General features: G+C 43.4%; 1 long non-coding RNA gene across 1 annotated transcript in view; it reads left to right on the forward strand.

Annotated features, from left to right (window-relative positions):
- The first annotated feature begins 3879 nt into the window (after positions 1-3879).
- The window catches only part of LOC140494439 (uncharacterized), a 42403-nt gene continuing 34151 nt past the window's right edge, over positions 3880-12131 (forward strand). The window contains exons 1-3 of the long non-coding RNA XR_011963957.1: positions 3880-3921; positions 9762-10546; positions 11511-11570. This is a non-coding gene — a long non-coding RNA (uncharacterized lncRNA). The remainder of the gene's footprint in view (positions 3922-9761; positions 10547-11510; positions 11571-12131) is intronic.

Below are 12131 nucleotides of genomic sequence, written 5' to 3' on the forward strand. Positions count from 1 at the left end.
ATTCGGAGATGCCGAAGAAGAAGGCTTCTGTTAGGATGGACAAAGCTAAAAATCACACAACACCAGGTTATAGTCCAACAGGTTTAATTGGAAGCACACTAGCTTTCGGAGCAACGCAATCACCTGATGAAGGAGCGTCGCTCTGAAAGCTAGTGTGCTTCCAATTAAACCTGTTGGACTATAACCTGGTGTTGTGTGATTTTTAGCGTTGTACATCCTAACAGAAGCCTTCTTCTTCCTCTTGACCAGAGATTCCACTTCCTTCATAAACCACGGCTCCCGCGCTCTACAGCTTCCTCCCTGCGTGACAGGTACATACTTATCTAGGACACACAGGAGCTTTTCCTTGAATAAGCTCCACATTTCTAATGTGCCTATCCCCTGCAGTTTCCTTCCCCATCCTATGCTTCCTAAATCTTACCTCAGCGCATTGAAATTGCCTTTCCCGCAGCTATAACTCTTACCCAGTGATATACACCTATCCCTTTCTATCACTAAAGTAAACATAACAGAATTGTGATTGCTATCACAAAAGTGCTTACCTCCTTCCAAGTCTAACACCTGGCCGGGGTCATTACCCAGTACCAAATCTAATGTGGCTTCTCCCCTTATTGGCCTATCTACATACTGTGTCAGGATGCCCTCCTGCACACACTGGACAAAAACTGACCCATCTATAGTAGTCGTACTATAGTGTTCCCAGTTAATATTTGGAAAGTTGAAGTCCCCCATGACACCTACCCTGCCTCTCTCACTCCTATTGAGAATCATCTTTGCTATCCTTTCCTCTACATCTCTGGAACTATTCGGAGGGATGGACTATCAATGCTGGTCAAGCCAGTGACACTCACATCACACAAAATGAATATTATAAAAAAGAATGCCTGCAAGATTAAAATGGCTCTAGCTGTCCGAACTGCCATCTTTCCCTCTTCTTATTGAGGAAGACAAAAGAATCTCACCTTACCTTTCTCATGTTCACCTTTCTCACCAAAGCCCAGTATTCACCCAGGCCCTTACTTATACCAACCAGCAGCACTGCCACGACCAACACAGCAGCCCCTCTCAAAATCTCTTGTCAGTAGTTTTTTACTAACTGGTTACTTCAATTACAATGCAATCTCTACAATCAGACTAAGTACCATTTAGGTGACAACCAATTTTCTAACAGATTTTCTCGATTTGTCTCCTTCTTTGGTTCGAGGGAGGCGGGGGGAGGTCGAAACACGACAGTAATGTAAGATATATGTAATACAATGAGACAGGAAAGCTAGTATGACTCATCTTGTCTCTTAGACACCGTTGAGTGAAGCAACACATTCATTGCATTATAAACATAACGCAACATTTCAACCCCACTCACACCTGGAGTGACAGAAATAAAATGCAAATCGGTTGGACAGGCTGGGTTTGTTTTAGCTGGAGTTTGGGAGAGTGAGGTGTGACATCACTGAAGTGTCTAAGATCCTGAATGACTGGATGAGGAGGATGTGGAAAGGAAGTTTCCTCTTGTGGGCCATTCCTGAATGAGAGGGAACTGCTTTAAAATTAGTGTTCACCATTTCAGGACAGATATGAGGAGACTTGTTTCCAATCAGAGGACAGTGCAATTTTGGAACTCTCTGCCCCAGAAGGTGGACTCACTGAGTATTTTAAGACACAGGTTGATAGATTCTTGTTAAGGGACTTTGGGGGGAGATGGAATACAAATCACAAACAGATCAGGTCTTATTGAATGGTGGAGCCGAATGGTCACCTTCTGCTTCTTTCTCACATGATCCCAGGACTGAGGGCTTTGTTTAAAATTCATTCACTGGATGTAGGTGTCACTGGCTATGGGCAAAATTATTATCCAGAGGGCAGGTAAGAGCCAACCACATTGCTGTGGGTCAGGAGTCACATGTCGGCCAGATGAGGTCAAGATGGCAGCTTCCTTCCCTAAAGGACATCAGTGACCCAAATGGGTTTTTCCTGACAATCGAGAATAATTTCATCAATAGACTCATAATTCTAGATGAGTCTCTGGATTAACAGTTCAGCAATGGTACCATGAGGCTGTTACCGAACTACAAAGAGAGAGTTTTAAGGGTGTAAACCAAATCCTTGATCAAACAGGTAGAAATTAAGGAGAGCCTATAGAATGGAGGAGAGTTGAAGGGAATGGGGGAAGAGAATTACCAAGTTTAGGTTCAAGGCAGCTGAATCTAAAGCCACCAACAGGGGGGAGAATAAAATAAGAAACTGTCATGCAGCTAAAATTGGATAAGTACAGATAGCTTAGGGAGATGTGGAACTACGCAGGGAGGATAGGGTGAAGGCACGGGTTTAAAAGCAGTGAACCAAATGTTAAAATGATTTTGATCAGGTTAAGACTGAGCTCACTGTCTTATGGGACCTGCTGCAAGGACACAGACAGGAGAATCTGAGGTGATCATGAGTATATGGAGGTAGAATGTGGGAGAACAAGCTGGGACTGTATTGGAGTAGTCATGGTAAGAGGGAACCAATGCTGGATGGAGGGTTTCAGCAGCTGATGGCCTGACACTGAGGTGAGCCATTGGAAACTGAGCAAGTGACCACCATCTAATAGGACAGAGAAACTGATCCATCAGCCTGAAACTGACTGACCACATGGCTGTCAGTGACTCCAACACAAGTGAATGGAAACATTGCTCAGAGCCTGTTTCTGTAACATTCAACACAACCAGGAAATGGAAAGTGAATAATGAGCGGAAAACAAGGCCATTGCTCTGTTAGAGTCAACATCATTTAACATTAAGTTAGCGAAGATTATTGATTTTCAGAGTATTGGAATCTGCAGAAAGCAATCTCCCAGAATCACAGGAAAAGGGGAAAGTAAACAACATTCTTGGCAAAGACATAATGAACCAACTGCTTGTATAAAAACAGCTCAGAACAAAGGGGCTGAATCCTCCACAAACTGACAAACACAGATCCCATCAGATTTGTAGACAGAGGTTGGAATTCTTTAGAAAAACCCTTCCCTGCTGACGGTGTGTGCTGGAAACCATTCGCACTGTGATCTACTACTTATTTCCTTTGGAAAGAATCTCTGTTTCCACAAAGAAAAACAGGTGTGTCCCTCATTGTTCGCCTGATTCACAGACAAAGGAAACCTGATCGGGGTCTCTCAGATAAAAATTAAGCTACTAGCGATATTGCACATAACAAGAGCTTAGAACACAACAGATTCTAGTGAAACCAACAATGCAATGAAAAAGGTGAATTAGTCTGTATAATCGTGCAGACTCTCTCATTCAAATAATTCGGTCAACTGCTAAACATTTTTAAACTATTAATACCAATGTATACATATTCATTTCCTTTCCTAATTTTCTCCAAAAAATGTATCTGATTATTCCCTTGAAAATATATTTTAAATGATCAATTCATAATCACATTTCACTTCAAACTATTCTCAGTGCAGAACATCTTGCAATCTAAAACATGTTTCTTATCAATGATGACACTATATATCAAACAGTTTCCAGTTCAACCATCTGTCCAAACATTGCTTTGGTTCATTATTGCAGGAAAATTACAGTTTTTTTTAGATCTTTCCATTACTTTCTTGCCTAATAACAATGCATGGTGCAATAGGTGACAAGCATTAAAATAAAGTTGAATCTTCAATGCAAGAAATGCTACAAATAATCACATATCATTCAGTTCATTCATTGTCATTGATTTCCAGAGTTATTTTCAGTGTATGATCAAGTTAAATTCACTTAAATAATCACAGTAGAATTTTCACCTCTATAGTTATGTGAAGTGAATGTAAAATGTTTCTTATTTCAAGTAAAACAAGATTCACATTTTGTTCTGCTTTATTCCAGGAATGACAGAATGTGTTGCACTATTATGAGAAACAGGAACAAGTGAAGGTGGTGCCTCTCAGAGGTGAGGCCTTAAAGCCAAAGGTCCAGGTGGTAGTTACAGTGGGAGGGGGGTACCTAGTGCCCCGCTCTCCTCAGAAGGCAGTGAGGATGGTGACACTGACTGGAATGGGTTAGATGACAAAGCACCCAAATATGGACAGAGGGACGACAATGGGTGGGATGACCCACTGCCCTGTAAGGACCAGAAGGCCGTGTCTATGGCACCACTGGGCATCAAAGCTCAAACTTGGACAGACAGTAGGGAGCAACAAAGGGAACTGACAGAAACTAAACCTGAACAGTTCACCCGCTGAACGATAGATGTTGGTGAATGAACACGTAGCCTGATAGAGAAATGGTATTAATGGGCCATATTGGGAGAATATGGATGAATTAGTTGAGGTACGTAGTCTCACTGATGTTGATGTACATATCCTCCCACAGGCCAAGATGCCCTGAAGTGTACAACAGAATCTGTCCCTGCAATGAGAAGGTGGGGGTGCGAGCTGGTTCCCCCCAGTGCACAGCCGATCAGTGCCTCCAGGCATTTACAGATAGTACAGGGACACACTGTGGAGGGGACAGCCTGAATGGGCTAAAATAACCTTGGTGGCTCAGGGACCCAAGGGTAATATCGAGGATCACACAGAGAGGAAGCCTGAGGTGTGTAAGGACCACGGGGGATTACCAAACCCCAACCTGTGATGATGAAATCAGTTTGATGTATTTAAAAGATGACATGGGACCCTATTTAACTGTAATTATAAACATGGGACTCTCAGTGGGAGATAATTCTAACCACATTTTGAATTGGGCCATGAGAGCTGAGGCAAACTCAAAAACACAGGAGAATAAGCTGCAGTACAGGGAGGGTAATCAGACCCACAATGTTACGAGGGAAGCAGGAAAGGGCACATCGACAAGGAACGTAGGCAGAGAGAGGGAGATAGTTCATATTGTGTGTGGGGTGTGTTCACGTAGGTATATGCATAGCGCATGAATATTTATTGACACGCTGTTCAGGGGCCAACACTTGCATGATGCTGATACCGGAGCATCTTTGACAGTTACTGATAAGGATTTACCCCTCACCCCCTCAATTACTAAAATGAGAGCAGTCAGAGAGGGAACCTAGGAAGTTGGATGAAGCAAACCTGTCCCGATGTAGATCGGGAGTATGACAAAATATATTCAGATATGGAGGTGTGAAACTCAAGAAGGGATCATTCTGGGAGTTGCTCCTATTTATTCTAAAACTATTGATCTGAACACCCGAATTTAAACATGGGGATGCTCCGGCCAGGACTGGGACAGAAAGAAAAGGAGAGGCAACCTCTCCGGAGTAGCTACATTGTTGGGAGACTGGGACATTCAGAGAATCTGGTGGGTTATAGCTCGGACCCACTCAGCGGTGTGCATAACTCAAACAGGAATGTGAGTTGTTATATATCGACTCTGTAAAGATTGAGGGCCCTCTCATTCCCCACACAAACAGGATCTCATCCAAGCTGGGGCTGAGGACGCAGTAAGTGTGACAGTGACAGATTGACAGAAGCTGGAAATAATCTGTGTCAATACCTGTGGACATTGAATGGCAGAAGAAAGTGGTGTTTACTGACCGAGGAGAACAGGCCACCAGGATACTATTACCTCAGGGATCCCGCAATATTTCAGTATATCCCACCGATGTGTGTTTGATGGATTTCATCACACTGATCTTACCAACACCTCATCACCACAGTCGGTGAGAAAGAACATATCCAGATATTAAACAGAGTATTGGGTCAGGTTAGCCAGGCCAGGCTTAAAATTAACGCACAGAGAGTGCAACTGGGAAGGTAGGGAGAGACGGAACTGGGACATCATATTGGGGAGATCAAATCAGGAAGGGAGAGGGGACAGTCCCAGCAGGAACAAAAACTATGATTATAAAACTATCCACCCACACACCGTAAAGGGGTCAGGCAAACTTTAGGATTGTTTAATTAATGTGGGAATTTTGTGGGGAATTATTCCGAAATAGAGAACCATCACGAGCCCTGACAGAAGCACGGACATTAGCCAGGGGTCAGGAAGGCAAAAGGTACACAGACAGTCAGCATGCCTTTGGTATAGTTCATGACTGGGCTTGGTGAAGGTACATCACCCTGTTTGGGGGCCACATAGAGCATGAAGAACAGGTCAGAGAGTTAGTGGAAACAGCTAACTTTCCCAGTGAAGCAGCAATAAAGAAGATTAGAGCTCACAGGGAAGTCAAAACCCACACCAAAGGGGCAGTGTGTATGTGGATAAGGCAGGTAAAATACTGATTGAAACAGTGCAGACATTTGGGGAAGTGACAGTGGCAGTAGCTGCAGAAGTGAGAAAGGAAAGTTTAAAGACCTTCCCAGATACAGCCCCACAACAGGAAAGACATGAATGGGAAAAGGGTGGACAGTAATAGGACACGACAGAGTCTGGGTGATCCAGCAGTGTCACTACACTGTATAAGGCAAACACTATTAAAAATATATCATGGATCAACCCATATTGGGCAGGATACAATGCAATATCAGATGCCCCACTACAAGGGTGGCCTGGAACAGGGAGAGATACAGCAAGGTTTTGTTGAAGGTGTGTAGTCTGTACACAATGTAAGCCAGGCAATGCAATCAGGATAAATTGGAGGCAGCAGCAGAGGATCAGGGGCCCATGGGAAGAATTAAGGATGGATTTTACACACACCCCCATCCCAATCCCAGGGAAGGAAGTCCTGCTGGGTCTTAATACACAGGTTTACTCAATGAGTGGAAGCAATCCCCTGAAAATTCTGACAAAGGGACATATGTTCCACGGAACATAGTTAAACTGCTATGTGCCCTGTTTGATACTGAACAGAAATCCCATTCCCCATACCACCCCCAGGGCTCAGGGACAGTTGAAGGAATGAAGCAGACACTGAAAGCTAGTCTGACTAAGGCTGTGACAGAGCTAGGCAGGGACGGGTTCGCGTAATCCCCACCAACTGAATGAAACTGAAGTCAACCCCAGCAGAGGGGACGGGGCTGTCCCTTTGAATCAGTGACTGGATGGACTATGCAACTGCAGAGGGTGTGGTAGTGGGAGGGCTGGAGATGTGCAATGGCAAGGATAGGGTTAACCAATTTGTGAAAGAAATGGCAAAGCAACAGCATGAGCTGAGAGGGGAAGTTGCAGAAGGATAGAGAATCAGAAACTGGGAAACAGAGCACAGAAACATCCCAGCTGACATCCCGAACCCAGGAGATCAGGTCGGGGGGGAGATATATTACTGGAACATATGCAGGAAACACATCAAAATGCTGTACTTGTCTGGAGGAGCCACAGAATTCCAGAGAGGAACCTCTCCCATTATGCACTACAAAGGAGCTCTGAATAAACATTATTTGGAGATGCCGGCGTTGGACTGGGGTGTACAAAGTTAAAAGTCGCACTGTGGGCGGCACGGTGGCACAGTGGTTAGCACTGCTGCCTCACAGTGCCAGAGACCTGGGTTCAATTCTTGCCTCAGGTGACTGACTGTGTGGAGTTTGCACATTCTCCCTGTGTCTGCGTGGGTTTCCCTCTGGGTGCTCTGGTTTCCTCCCACAGTCCAAAGATGTGCAGGTCAGGTAAATTGGCCATGCTAAATTGCCTGTAGTGTTAGGTGTAGGGGAATGGGTCTGGGTGGGTTGCACTTCGGCGGGTCAGTGTGGACTTGTTGGGCTGAAGGGCCTGTTTCCACACTGTAAGTAATCTAATCTAAACACCAGGTTATAGTCCAACAGGTTTAATTGGAAGCATGAATACATTCATGTAAAACTCTGAGCTCAAAGATTGCATGACTTTATGTAAAACTCCGTTATCTCACTTTTTAGATTGGAATCAATCCACACATCAGGTCATAGACAGAGAACACAGGGGGCTAACACCTTCAACATATTGTCTAGCTCTCACCATTGTTAACAGCTAACCTGAGAATGCAACTTTTAAAAAAAGGGTTTTGTGATTTACACATGAAAGAAGTGAAACTATCGCTGTATTCTAACAGATGAAAGGCTTAACAGACAATCAATTTTTCAATGTATAATTTCAGTTACATCGCACTGCAAATTTTTGCTATAAATTCTGTGTTACGATCGAGCCCTCCACAATCACCTGATGAAGGAGCGTCGCTCTGAAAGCTAGTGTGATTCCAATTAAACCTGTTGGACTATAACCTGATGGTGTGTGATTTTTAACTGAATAAACATTGGTCGTGCTCTAAACACAGAACTCAAGGCTCCTCTTTGATATTTCTCCCAGCAACAGTTGTGCAGGGGGCAAGTTGCTGGCTGGAGGTCTGTGGCCAGTGCCGTTCCACAAAGGTCAGAACTGGGACATCTGTTGTTTGTAATACAAATAAATGATTAGCTTGAAAATGTAAATGATTTAGTTAGCAAGTTTGTACATTGTACAAACTCATGAAGTTGTGAATCTTGTCAAAGGATACAGCAAGGAAGAGGTCAGTTAGAAAGTTATGCGGAGAAATTGCAGATAGATTTTAATTCAGACAAGTGTGAAGTGATGCGTTTTGGGAGGCTCATTGTAAGAGGAATGTAGACACTAAACAGAAGGGCCCTTAGCAGCTTTGATATACAGAGGGATCTTCAGGTGCAATGTCACAGTTCCCTGAAACTGGTGAAGGAGCTGGATAGCAGGCTTGCCTTCTTCTCTCAGGGGAGTGAATATAAAACTGCAATTAGACCACCTTTGGAGCATTTTGTGCTGTTTTGATCACTGCATTATAAGGAGGTTGAAGAGTCTTTGGAGAGGGTGGTAACAGGTATACCAGGATGTTGCCTGGATTGGGAGAGGTTGGAAAATCTTGAATTGTTGTCTTTGGAAAGTCAGTGGCTGCGGAGTGATCTGAGAGGCGCAAACAGAGTGAATAATCTGAATCTTTTTCCAAGGTAGAAATGACAAATTCTAGAGGCCGTAGATTTAAGGGGAGAGGAGCAAGTTTAAAGGAAATGAAAACCGAAAGAACAGCTGATGCTGTAAACTAGAAATAAAAACAGAAGTTTCTGAAAAAGCTCAGTAGTTCGAGCAGCATCTGTGAAGAGAAATGAGTTAACGTTTCTGAGGAAGGGGGACCAGACCCGAAACATTAACTGATTTTTCTTCACAGATGCTGCATGACCTGCTGAGCATTTCCAACAACATCTGTGCAAGTTTAAAGGAAGTTGCATCAGGCAAGTTTCTTATGCAAAAGATGATCAGTGACTAAATTGTACTTGCCTGAGAGATGGCAAAAGCAGAAACAATCACAATGTTTAAGAGGCATTTGGGCAGACAGATAGGCAGGCATGGGTTGGCAGGGATATGGATCATATACAGGCAGATGGAATTAGTTTGGAATGGCATCATGATCCACACAGACATGGTGGGCCGATTTTTCCGGTGCTGTAATGTTCTGTTTTCCAGGGGGGAGAATGTGTGGAGCGAGAGATAATATTTTGAGTGGAATATGTCTCTTCTTTGGACACACAGTAAGTTGATGCATTTTGAGAGAAGCAATGTAGAAAGGGAATATATATTTGAATGGCACAGACACATGGAGCAGGACAGCAGGAATGTGGGACAATGTGTACAAATCCTTAAAGGAGAGAGAACATAAAGTGTTTTGAGCAAATATATAGGATGCTGGGCTTCATTAATAGAGGGAATGATTACATACTCATGGAAAAGATGCTGACCGTTGACAAAGCTCTAGTTAGGTCACAGTCAATAATTGCATCCAATTGTGGTCAACAGATTCCTGGTCAGGATGAGGAAGTTAAAATACCACAGAGAGGTCAATTCCAAACTTTGCTTCTCTTTCAGGATGCATTGGCGACTCAAGAGTTAAACATTCTCCTGCCAAAGGTCTTACTGCCGTATTGTAAGTGTACAAGGCCTGTACTCTCCCAATACAGACCTTAGGAGGAGTGAGGCGGACTGTATCTTCAAAATAAAACCTCTTGGAGCCATACATGTGGATTCCACCATAACCACAGACAGAGGAATTTGCCATTTCCAGACAAGATTGCGAGCCCTGGGCACAACCCTGTTAAACTGCCTCCTGCTCCCATTGTCTTTCATCCCCTCCATATTAGCATAGGTAAGTGAATCCCCCATTTACTGAAAGAAGAACCCTTCTGCCTTAATCTCTTCCCATCAACACATAATCATGAACAATACGATAATCAGTTTCTGTAATCCGTTCACACGTTATCACAGGACATCGCCATTCATCAAGCTTTGTAAGGTCATAATTACCAGCTTTAAACTATGTAATGACATAGTCGCCCATGTGACTGATATGCCTTTGTCTAATTCTTATTATACTGTCTCTGTGGGTAAGGCAGAGATTCGTGAAGGAGAGTCTGTACAAGTAGACACTCGGCTACTTTAGAGATGTTTTGAAACTCTCGCCGGCTGTCCGATAATAAAGCTACTGCTGTTGTACAGAAAACGTGTGTCGTCTGGATTTGTGGAACAAAATAGACATCAATAAAGATAGATATGAGTGATCTTCAGGGTGTGGAGTACAGACTTACTGGAGTGGTTCACTGATGAAGAAAGTGCAGTCACTGAATTAATTTGAAGAAATTGCCATTTTCTTTGAAGTAAGCAAGTTGAATATATTTTTGATAGAGCTGTATAAGATTGTAACAGACCTAGATATAACAGACAAAAATATCTGCATTCGATAGGTGATGGCACAAGAATTAAGATCAGATGGAAGGTTTTGAGACCAGTGGGAGATGAGCAAGTGTTTCTGCTGACTGTATTGGCTGGAAATATGCAGAACATGTTGCCTATTATGGTGGTGCAGGCAGAGAAGATGAATGATTGATAAAAACAATTATATTAGATCTGAAGGAAATAAACTTGCAGAGTTTGGGAGACGAATGGGGAATGAGAATGTGGGATTCTGCTACAGAGAGCCAGTTTGAATTTGATGGGTCTCTTTCTGTGGTATAATGCATTTTATTCGGACTTTCTTAACTTGCTCTGGTCACTTGCCTTCAGGGGTTAAAATTATCATTGAGGTAAATCTGCTCAGTGTTCCTACTCAGACCAATACAGACTGTCCTTCCACAGCAGGAGATAATGTTTACTGCTTTATACTGGGTCCTCGGGTTGCTAACAGTGTGTATAACAGTCTGCCAGCATTTACCTGAAATGGCAAAACACCAGTGCAGCCACACTAGGGACTGACTCTGGAAATGTGGGGAATGCAAAAGGGAATTCTTTATCCATCCCACCTGGAATCTTGCCAAACCAGTCAGACTGGGGAGAAGCTGTTCACCTGCTCTGTGTGTGTGTGTGTGTGTGGGGGGGGGGGGGGGGGGGGAAGGAAAGGGATTAACTCAGGCATCCATCCTGCTGAGACACCAGTGAATTTACTCATAACCACAGTTGAAGGATTTTTTTCTCTCTTGTTCACATCGAATAATGAACAATGGTTTTGGCAGTTCATAAGGTTTTGCATATGGAGAACTTAGTTTTAAAAATGTTCACAACATCGTTGAACATGTACAGATTCACACTGGGTACAGACTTTTATTTTCCTTTATTCATTCACAGGATGAGGGTGTCGCTGGCCTGACAGCATTTACTGCCCATCCCTAATTGCCCAGAGGGCAGGTAAGAGTCAACCACATTGCTGTGGGTTTGAAGTCAAAATGTAGGCCAGACCAGGGAAGGATGGCAGTTTCCTTCCTGAAAGGGCATTACTGAACCAGATGGGTTTTTCTGACAGCCGATTAAAGGTCATCATTAGATACTTAAATTCCAGAGCTTATTTTTATTGAATTCAAATTCCCCCACCTGCTGCAGCAGGCTTTGAACCCAGGTCTCCAGAACGTTATCTGGGGCCTTGAATTAACTGTCTAGTGACAATACCACTCAGCCAATACTTCCCCACATCGCTATCCATCTGCACAGAGTGAACAGTGATTTTCTGGGTCATCAAGACTCGTTAATCATGCGTAATTTTGCTGAATGATTGCAGGAGTTGGATGTTGACGGGCTATTGACATCCATCTCGGAACCATGTATTCTGGGGTTTGTTTCTGATGATGATTGGAAGCACTATCAGTCTTGTTATCTTTTGGGAAAAAACAGTTTCAGTTAGCTTTCTGTTAAATGCATGACAATCAAGTCGATCCCATAACTCTCAGGCAGATTAGTTTCTTTTGAAGTGCT

The sequence above is a fragment of the Chiloscyllium punctatum genome, chromosome 24 (genome assembly GCF_047496795.1).
Source record: "Chiloscyllium punctatum isolate Juve2018m chromosome 24, sChiPun1.3, whole genome shotgun sequence".
Lineage (NCBI taxonomy): Eukaryota > Metazoa > Chordata > Chondrichthyes > Orectolobiformes > Hemiscylliidae > Chiloscyllium > Chiloscyllium punctatum.